This window comes from Erigeron canadensis, chromosome 4 (genome assembly GCF_010389155.1).
Source record: "Erigeron canadensis isolate Cc75 chromosome 4, C_canadensis_v1, whole genome shotgun sequence".
In the NCBI taxonomy this organism is placed as follows: domain Eukaryota; kingdom Viridiplantae; phylum Streptophyta; class Magnoliopsida; order Asterales; family Asteraceae; genus Erigeron; species Erigeron canadensis.
The window spans coordinates 31,537,909-31,549,208 of NC_057764.1; positions in this window are offsets into that span (position 1 = coordinate 31,537,909).

The following is an 11,300-nucleotide window of genomic DNA, read 5'->3' on the forward strand; positions in this document are numbered from 1 at the left end:
CATTATTAGCTGAGACATATTGATAAAATTGTTTGTTGTAATCATTCCACAAGACACATGCTACAATAGTTTTTTTATTATAAATTTTTTTAAAACCAATTATACTCATAATGTGATATAAGATAATTAAGAATAAAAATATCAACATACTTGTGATCTTGTACTTGACATTCAAATATATGTACTTGATCATGATGCGAGCCCATAACACGAATAGGTTTATTTTCAATCATTTCTCTTATGATAAATAGATAACAATTAAGACTATTGATTTGAGTGACAATTGTATTTTTTAAAAATTAAATATAAATACTTTTGTAACTCTTTTTTAAAAAATTTTAAAAAATCTTCTCAGGTTGATGGCTAATAAAAATAAGTATAAGTTAGTATCAGGGTTAAAAAGTGTAAATTAATGATGGTAAACAAAAAAGTGTAAATTAATGAGACTCTTTCTACAAATTAATATAAATACTAATATAATAATATTTTTTTAGATAATGATTATTAGAATTTTAATTTATAGGTGATTTAAATGATGACATAAGCGAGAGCCAATTTAATAAAATTGAGCAATTTGATTGGTTAATAAGTCATTAGTTCAACTGTATTATAGTATATATTAAGATTGTGTCAACTACTAAAAAAGTTAATAATATTTTTAAAAAGGGAAAATTTCATATATGTCATTGATAAACTTCAATATATCATATGAGAATTGATATTCGTACCACAAAAGTTGATACATTTACCACACAGTACAGTTATTACATCATACTGTACAAGTCAATAAAACATGTTGGTGGTAAATTAATCAAAAGTTATGGTAGGAATATCACCTCCTATATCATATATGCCCAATTAAATTTTGAAATATCACAAATGCCATTATTAAACTTAAAATATATCAAACTTACCCAAATAGTTAAATTTAATCAAACTAAACAAATAAAATCATTCAAAACCATATATATACTCATTTACAATTGACTACTATACCCTCTTTATTATTATCTCTAATTACATAATATATATCCAAATCCGTATTCTAGTGTTTATAATCTACTCGTTATCATCTATTCTATTATAGAACCCATCTTACTGCTTGTGATCATCTATTCTGTGTTTGATTGTATGCCTCTTTCGTTTCAGTCTCCTAATAACATGTGCAGATATATTACTCATTGACACGATGAGATACAAGACTTTTTGCACTCGCATTAACATTTAAAAATACTGGATTTTTTATTTTCCATTAACAAGAGTCAATTATAGTTGTAAAATATAAACATTTTTTCCACTGAGTTGTTCAAAATTATGCTCTTTATATGTTATGTAATTAGACATAATAAAATAAAGGACATAATGGTCAATGTAAATGGTATTTATAATTTTAAAGGATTTTATGTTTTATTTTGATTAAATTTATTCATTTGGGTAATTTTGATATATTTCAACTTTAATAATGGCATATATGATATTTGAAAATTTAATTGGACATATATGATATTTTGAAACTTATAAGTGGCATATATGAAATTTTCCCTTTAAAATAAAATGAACTATTAAATAAAATGTAAATAATAAAACCTTTTAAATTCAAATTTAAAAATACAGGTTAAACCAAACTGACAATTTGATATTTACAAAAAAAAACAAATTCTTCGATATAATTTTATTACAAAGATAATATGGACTGTGTTGTTTTAGAACATGGATATAATTATTATGTGCTTTGGATTGCCATCACCAGTTGAAATATGGATAAGTTTTATATTTTTTGTGAAAATATGCTTTAATAATTTATTCATTAATAATTATGATATGATGAAAAAGTGTTAATTATATTTAAATTAGGTATTTTGTAAGATTTGTTCTTTTATCCACATATGAAATATTAGTAGGGTTACTTAGGAACAACGGTCGTGCACTAGCATACTTAGGTGATATTCTAGCAATGAATGTCATAACATTTGTCTTATTGTTACACTCCTCCTTAACCTTTAAATCGCCAGTTGGTGGAAATAGGGTGCGTAACTCATCTTAAAGCTTAGAGAAGCGAGTAAAGTAGTAGGTGAAAGTGGAATCACCCAGCTGAGCCCTAGTGAATGCTTGACCTAAATAAGCATGAGAAAGAGACTCCTTAGCAGAGAAGGATGAAGATATATGATCCCATATCGCCTTCACTGTTGAGAAGTTTTGAGCGACTGTGAAAATTTGTGGTTCCATGGAGTTCCACAAAGCCATATGAATCCGACTATCATCAATGCGCCATTCACAGGTAATAAGGCCACGAGGGCCTTTAGATAGATGGTCTTATTTGTCGAACACTTTCAAGGCCTATAAAGGCTCCATGAACTCCCATTACTAGAGTCCAAATTCACATGGATACGCAAAACCAAGGCATAGTTAATAATACCCGGAACAATCTGGTTTCCATAGTATTTTTCTTATATCCCATTAAAAAAATGATATTTAATCGGAAAAACTAGAATGATGAGTCAGTATCAAAGTTGCAAAAGTCATTAGGCACTCCTAACGACTTTTGTTGTATGTTATTTTGAACTTCTTTATCATTAATCTTTAGCGGGCAGTTTCAACCTTGTTTGTAACTTGGTTAACCGAATACGAGTAATCTAGGTTGATACCGGTCGACCAAAGTTTCATAAGTCTCTAAAATGTAATACTTCGGCTTTGTCAAAAAGATTATGATTTTAGTACATTGGTTATTATTGATTTATAGGAAAGTGGGCAATGAACTCCATTTGCTTTAAATGTTTATTTATGCCTCACAAACACATAATGTCACATGTTTATACTTTTGCATTCATTTGGCTTTAGAAGGTAATTCTGCATTATTCTTTTAATAGGTGGTGGCATCCATTGATTGGCCATAACTCACGAGGTATGAAGCCATGTTCTCTACACAGCCGGCCACACAAGAAATCATACTCGATGCACTACTGATAAAGTAACATTTAATTTGCTTTTGTTAACAGTGTTGCTTTGATCTTCTATTAAGTTTTTCCATATTGTATCGGGCCAGGAGTACGGTATGCCACCGCAGCAAAAGGAGAAATTTCGTCGGGAGTCGTGCCAGCACCCAAGGCGCTGACAGTGGAGCATAACAAAGGTATGAATTTCCTAACATAGAATTTACAGCTTTTTATGTAATATTGAATAACTTATTTCTTTGGTGTTGTAGACCATTAAGGATAACAAATATAGCAATCAACGTCTAGTACGTTGAAGCAGATGAACAAGTAACATCAATAAAAGCTATAATGCTTCCACCCCAACATTAAGTTTCACATTAATTCTACTAATCTATATTCACAACTAACATCCATCCTCAAGTTGGAACGTAGATGTTATTCATGTCCAACTTGTTACCTATGAAATCAATTTGTGTCTTCCTGAGTGGTTTAGTAAGTAAGAATATCTACAACTTGAAACTCAGTCTTGACATGTATTGGCTAAATTGACGGAAAATCAACTTTTGTCCCTACTACTCGATCTCTGATTAAACGACAAATCAACCTCAATATGTTTCATCTTTTCATGAATTACTTGATTCTTGGCTATATGTATAGCTGAATGTCTATCACAGTATAGCCGCATTAGGTCATTAAGAAAAGGACTGAAGACAATATATATATATATATATATGAGTAGATTCTTGGCTATATGTATAGCTAATTGACTATCACAGTATAGCCGCATTAGGTCATTAAGAAAAGGATTGAAGAAAAAAAAATATGAGTATATGACAACAAACGAAAAAAAATTAAGAAGAAACTTTATCATGCAAACTAGAAAGGAAAAACAAAGGAATAAACAAAAAAAAAAACTAAAAACTGTATATTAAAAACTGATGTAAGCATGCACAAATTTCAATTCACTTGTTTTAGGATATATACTAATATTAGATATAGAATTAAGATGCATTAGATGACATGTTAAGTTTTTAATATGTGGCAATAACATTTCATAGTTACTGACACATAAGATGCCCACATATGCAAGTAACCGGCTACCATAGGTAAGTTTTGGGTGGAACGGTTTTTTCAACTAGTGAAATAAAGTTTAGGATCAAATCATTTCAAAAAAAAAAGTTAAGTGGTTAAAACAATCATAGTGTCAAAGTTAAGTGATTAAAACCTTGTTAACCATTATGTTTACAACTAACACACCATTTGATATTTCAATTCTAATTTTAACAAATTATTTATTTTCAGCTCCTTTACCGAGATTCGAAGAGAAACATCATTGAAATTACTCCATCTCGTGGTGCGTCGAGCATGACTGGTTTGGTGTGATGGCAATTTTTATTTTTTTTATTAAAATTTTATTAGTGGTTATTGATGATCTTTCTTTCTACTACAAGTATTTCATGGAGCGCATATTGCAAAATGGGGTGCTGTGAACTTTACAACGGCATTGATGTTACAAAGTTTTGTTAAAAAGTTGCGGCTATGTGCCTAGAGATCGCATAGAGTTTGGTGGCACACCGCTCTTCATACGTACATACCCGTCTGAGTTCACTTCCGTCACTCTAGACGGTATTGAGGCCGAGTGGAGGGGGAAGATTCAAATGCTTTTTATCATTTTTCCTGACAAAAAGGAAAAGAAGTATTGTATGTATATCTATTTAAATATGTGTTTTTAGTTTAAATACATAGAAAACGTACTAAACTTTGATTTCCTACATCAATGATCAAAAGAAAGTGTAAGGGGAACTTTGGGATCAAGACATAGTGTTTTAAAACCAAGTATGTTTCTCACGTAACCAAGGAATATCTTGAGAATGTGGCTCTTAAGATAAATGTTAAGGTACACTCTTTGCATATCAGAACATTCTTTTTCTAAGTGTCCACAACAGTTACCTACTTTTCTTTTGCCGATATTAGGCGAGGGGCACGAACACCGTCTTGGTTGATGCTCATTTCAAGAATCTTATCCTTCACCAGGAAACAAATCGAGTCCTTCAATTGTTGCAATATGTTATTCTAAAATTCTTTATCTTTAATCTTTTGCGGGCAGCTTCAACCTTGTTTGTAACTTGGTTAACCGAACACGAATAATCTGGGTTGATACCAGTCGACCAAAGTTTCATAAGTGTCTAAAATCTAATACCCTGGTTTTTTCAAAAAGATTATGATTTTAGTACATTGGTTATTATTGATTTATAGGAAAGTGGGCAATGAACTCCATTTGATTTATAGGAAAGTGGGCAATGAACTCCATTTGCTTTGAATGTTTATTTTACGCCCACAAACACATAATTCATTCATTTGGATTTAGAAGGTAATTCTGCATTATTCTTTTAATAGGTGGTGGCATCCATGGATTGGACGGAATTCACGAGGTATGAAGCCTTGTTCTTTACACAATCGACACAGATCGAAGAAATCATACTCGATGCACTACTGATAAAGTAAGATTTAATTTGTTTTTTGCTTTTATAAAGAGTGTTGCTTTGGTCTTCTGTTAAGTATATGATATATGGACTTTTCTTCTTTGTTTTCGTTTTTTAAACCATGTTCATGCTTTTACAGAGACCATTTAATATCATTCCGGCTTAACAATGGAGACTTCCCTCTTTTAATTGCACTCCTGCGGTGATGTATGCAGTCTATCATTTATTTTGTTTTGGCATAGTTATTGCGCGCTTTCTGAGTGTATGGGTGGCATTATCTGCCGAAACAAACTTGGATTATTCTTTTAAAATGTATATTCTAATTATGTTTCTTTGGTTCTATATAGGTGGCATAAGGAAATATTGTTTTAAGGAAATTCTAGATTTAGAGTCGGGTTTGATCCGTAACTAGTGTTCTTTATTGTTTTTGATTATTTTGCTTTTGCTATATTAATTTGATGATCTTAAAAATGTAGAGTTGTTTATGCTCTAGACCTATAAATCTTTGAAGGAAGACTACAATCCTCCTATCACCTTTATCATCATGGTAAAAGGTCATCTTCCCTTCAAATTATTGTGACGGGGTTCACAATATTCCTCCTAGTATGTAACTGATACAACCCAAATATAAGTATTTAGTTTCCTTTTGATTTCCATTTATTTCCTTTATTTCCTTTTGTATTAAAGCTTGCTAAACAAATTGAAGAATTAGTATTTATATATGATAAGGTTAAACCAAAAAAAAAGTTAAAAGGAAGAAAAAAAATTAACCAAATATCTATGTTCTTTTATCATTTATTCAACACAAATAGAGACATCACATTACACTAACACCCCTTTCATAATATAAAAAAACATAAATAATATTAAACTAAAAATCAAAGTAAATAACCTAACAATAGATCAAAGGATTCTAATATATATTATATCAAAGATTATTGGTAATTAATTTGGTCAGGAGAGTTGGTTTACCATTCAAAAATATACTTTGGGAGAGTTGATCAATCTCTTGAATATCGATTATCTATCTTATTTACTACTCCCTCCGTCCCATCAAAAGTGTCATAATTTGAATTTTTAAAGTCTTTTTTTATAAACTTTGACCACAAATATATATTTTTGTGTTATATAAAATTTGATGAAAGTTATACCAATGAAAACACGTCTAAAACACAATCAATTCATATAACTTTCATCAAGTATTATAGAGCACAAACAAAATCATTTAAGGTCAAAGTTAGAAAAGTTAGACTTTGAAAATTCAAAATGTGACACTTTCAATGGGACGGAGGGAGTATTTAGTTTGTTTTATCTAGATAAAGCACCGAGTACCTATCAGGAACACTTATTAGCTGCTTTTATTAACATCTATCGTTCTTTTTTTATATATATAATAATAATTATTTCTTGTGATATACTCGTATGTATTAGGTGTTGTGATTGATACATAAATTTGTCGCCAGACTGATTTTGGAATTTTTATGTGTAGCCATGCTAATATAAAGGTGAACAATTTTTTACCTGAGCTCGCAGTTTGCCTTTATGATTTAATTAAGTAGTATCTATGATGATTGCTTAACATGACTTTTTGGTGGCACTTGTTAAGGAACAAGTTGTCTTGCTCACTACTATGTGTTGCGTGATGGAAACAACTTCAACGCAAATGATTTACAAACACTGACATACGCATTGTGCTACACGTAATTACTATATTCATATCTTAAATCTATTAAAAATTTTCTCGCCTTGGTTCCCATTTTTAATTGCAGGTTTGTAAGGTGTACCCGATCTATTTCATTAAGTAAAAACCCTTTGTATACTGTCAATGCTGACGTGGTTTTCTTCATATGTAAAAAGGCGTTGTACGTCATAAGTACTGTATCACATTAAATGTCAAATTACCTAATATAAATTCGTGTTTTGCAGTTCTTCCGCCATGCTATACACATTTAGTTGCATCTCGTGCTTGTTACTCCATGAAACAGTATGATTGGGAGGATAAAGTTGATGAAGTTTCGTGAATTTCAATGATTCACAAAAAAGTGAGAAATGTCATGTTCTATTGTTAGGTGTGTATTATGGGTTATTTGATGTGGAAGAACTCTGGATTTAATATGGCGGCTTTTTTCCTTGGGGATTTTGTTGGTTATGTCATCATCATGTTTTGCTAAAGCCAAACATGCTACCGTTGACACGCTTTAACCTTTACACGATGCTTTGATGAATACAGTGATATGATTGTGCTGAATAGAAAGGTTAAATTTGGGACTTACTCTTAGGGTATTTTTGTTTTTATCCATGCATAATTTTCGATGAACATGATGATATGAAAGCAATGCGTTATTTAGTTTTTTTTTTTCCTAAATGGTGATTGGGGGATTTTTTATCACCCCAAAATGCGGAATGGAAGGCGTGAACAATATTCTTAAATAAATCACACGTTATAACAAACGATCTATAGAATGAGACGTTTTTAGAAAGTATCATCTAAAATGATTTCATTTACTGATCACGGAAGGATAATTGAGTTCACAACTAATACAAATGAGATTCTTAACGTGGTAATATAAACTAAGACATTTCCATATGTTTTCTTCTAGTATTCAATTGTGACTCCAAAAGTATGCATCTATCTAGCTTATCCGTCATATAGCTCAAGTACCTAAGAATACACATTAAATTATGTCAACATAAGTTGGTGAGTTCATAGTTTTATAACTGAAAGCGTATAGCGTATAGTGGATCACAATATATTCTCAAATGATAATGTGTGGATCACATATATCATAAAATATAGATCCAACAAATCAATGTAATGTTATGGATTCAGCAAACCTAGGTATGTGACACTATGCTTATACCTTGAAAGTGTATACCTTAACAATATACATGTTGTGCTATACCCCTCTTGTGAATGCTAATGCTCATTCAAATATTATATAACTGAAGAAATTTTGATATAATGAACAAGCCGGATGTGATTATTATTATTGTTTAATAATGTTCGATTACAAACAGAGAATAAGGATGAGATCTAAACAAAATGTTTAGAAATCATATACAGAATAATAAACTGACAAGCAGAATGATTAGTATGATCATAAACAAGAAACCCAAAATTGATTTAGAAGAAATAATAAACTGGAAATAATATGTGTGTTATTCTATGAATCCAGAACCCTAAGCAGGGTTATATACTCCAGCTATTTCTTCTTTGCACCCTCAACAATTCTTTTCTTGTCTATTTTAGTCTTTCTTCTATAATTACAATCTGCACCCTTGAACTTTACCAGACCTTGATAAAAGCTCCCAAACCTATAATCCTGCATAATTCTTGAAAGTGTGTAAGTAGAAATACAACTAAATCAAGTTAAGATTGTTTATTATTTTTACAATAACCGTTAGACAAGTCAGCGCGACTAACTCGGATAGGAATGTCTTACCCTCTGGATGTCAGTAATTAGCAAGCATTATAGGTTGTGGCAACCAATTCAGTGATATCATGATTTCTTTTACATCATGATTGGTACGATCAATTTGTTTATATCAGGTAGTTTGATCTATTTTAGTCTGATGCCTTAGATTTTAGCTTTGTGTCTTATGCTCAATAGATCTTATGTTTTATTTAGTGTGATGATGGATGAATTTTACACTTGACCCTATTAAATAAGAAGTTTACTTGTACAATTCTTGATGATGGATGAATTCTACATTTATTTGAAATACTCGTGTGTATCGAATTTAAAAACAAAAATTCGTAAAATTTAATTACTACACGAGGCAAAGAGTGACGAAGCTGGTCTCTGACTTCAATTTAGATTGTCTATATACAAGTAAGCAATATGTTGATAGAGATTGTTCTCAACAACGTGCCACGTTTATAAGCAAATGGTCCGATAATGTAAGTATCTAACGACTAGTGAAGATCAAGTGTTTAAAGATGGGCTTAAATCATATGTCATGTACGCAAATTGGTTTTCACATTGATCATATGATGCTAATCGGGATCCCAAACAACGAGTCTTATTTATAAACAAACTAAATGTATAGATTTTAATGAATAAAGAAATGAGAATATACACAATAAGCTTTACATGTGTCTCCGTGAATGTGGGGGGATGGTAGTATGAGATCCACCAGCTGGACCGGGCGGCTATTATATGTAAATGAGGAGGCACCATTGTTTGTAGTTTCCCAACAAACCTGCAAACGCGTTATTAACTAACAAATAATAAAACTAATCAAATATGTTTACACGTATTTTAAACATAATAACGTGTACAAAGATATCTATATACCACATATCTATTAATGTTTTATTCTTGATGGATGTATGTATATTTTTTATTTTTTTATTCAACGTCAAAATATGTATTTCAATTCTATGTCGCATGTCACATTACAAATTATCTATCCAAACAACTACCTAGTGACTAGTGAGTACTTACGTACCTATCTGTTACATACAATTATTACTGTGTTGAAAGGTTTTAACATTATAAAACGGATGAATAATTAAGCTAACTTAGGTTGAGATTTTCAAGAATAAAATAGTACTGTAATTAAATTGACACAAAAAGAAGAATATTGGAAAAAATTTCCTCTAGCAAGAAAGAGAGGGAACGAAAGTTTTTATATAAGCAAAGAGAAGCTTTTTTGGTACTTCGTGATCAAATCAAATTTTCACCAAATTAATTAAATCTAAATGAGTTTATATAAAACTAGGATTTTTTTACCCGCACGATGTGTGACTGCTTTAAAAAGATGCTCAATGAAGTGAGATTTGAGTTAAACTTGCTTAAAAAAACATTTAATGAAACGTTTAATATATGAACAAATGAGTTAATGGAATGGATCAATAATGATCGTAAAAAAACATATGGACAAACAATCTATTTAGTTTCACTTAATTAAATTAGCAATAACGTATTCATTATCCAATCATTAAACTAATTGTTATATACACTTGTTTTGAACTAACTCTTCGTCTACCATCATAATATTTTTCTCATCATCACAATGAAAAAAAATGTATTGTTAGAAAACAAAAGAAAAAAGAGATTATATTAACCATTATCATATAATTCAAAAAAAATAAAAGAATTAAACCAAAAATTGTACATAATTTTCATAGTGATATGAACGAAAGAATTAACATAACTCTTTCAGAAAGTTATGATATTATACAAAGCTCTAAACTCATATAAGATGAATATAATTTAGTGGTGATAAAAAAAACTTATAAACTTTAAATATTGCCACTAATGATTAATGCGATGAGAGTTTCAACTAACCAACGGCCTGAGCAAACTTTCATATAATCACCATAAAAAAACGAAAGAAACCTCATATAAATGTTGAATAAAAAAGATAATGAAATATCATTAGGTATAGACGTGATTTTTTAAACTAAAGAGAAGATATCATTTTATCTAATGAGAAGAGCTTATATTCTTACAATATATATATTTATTTATTTATTTTAACATATATACGTTTATTTGTTTTCTAAATATATAGTTTAAATAAAGAAAAATATGGAGTTGACACATAGGATAAAATCTTATGTGGCAATTTTTCAAATTAGTTTTAGATTGCAAGAGGGTTTTAAAATGTTTGGTTAACTATTGTTTTATAAGAGTTATTTTGTACTCTCGTTTATTTATACTAGACGAATACCCGCGCAATGCGGCGGTGTAGGGGCGGCGTCTCGGTGGTGGCGGTGGCGACTTGTAGTGACAACGGTGGCGAGTAAGATAAATAATTAATGTAAAATATTTCATATAATTTAATGAGTTAATAAAAGTAATTTAGTTGATAAAAAATATATGTCATAAATGTTTTAAGAGAATAAGAGTAAATTCCAAAATAGATACCTAGTTTG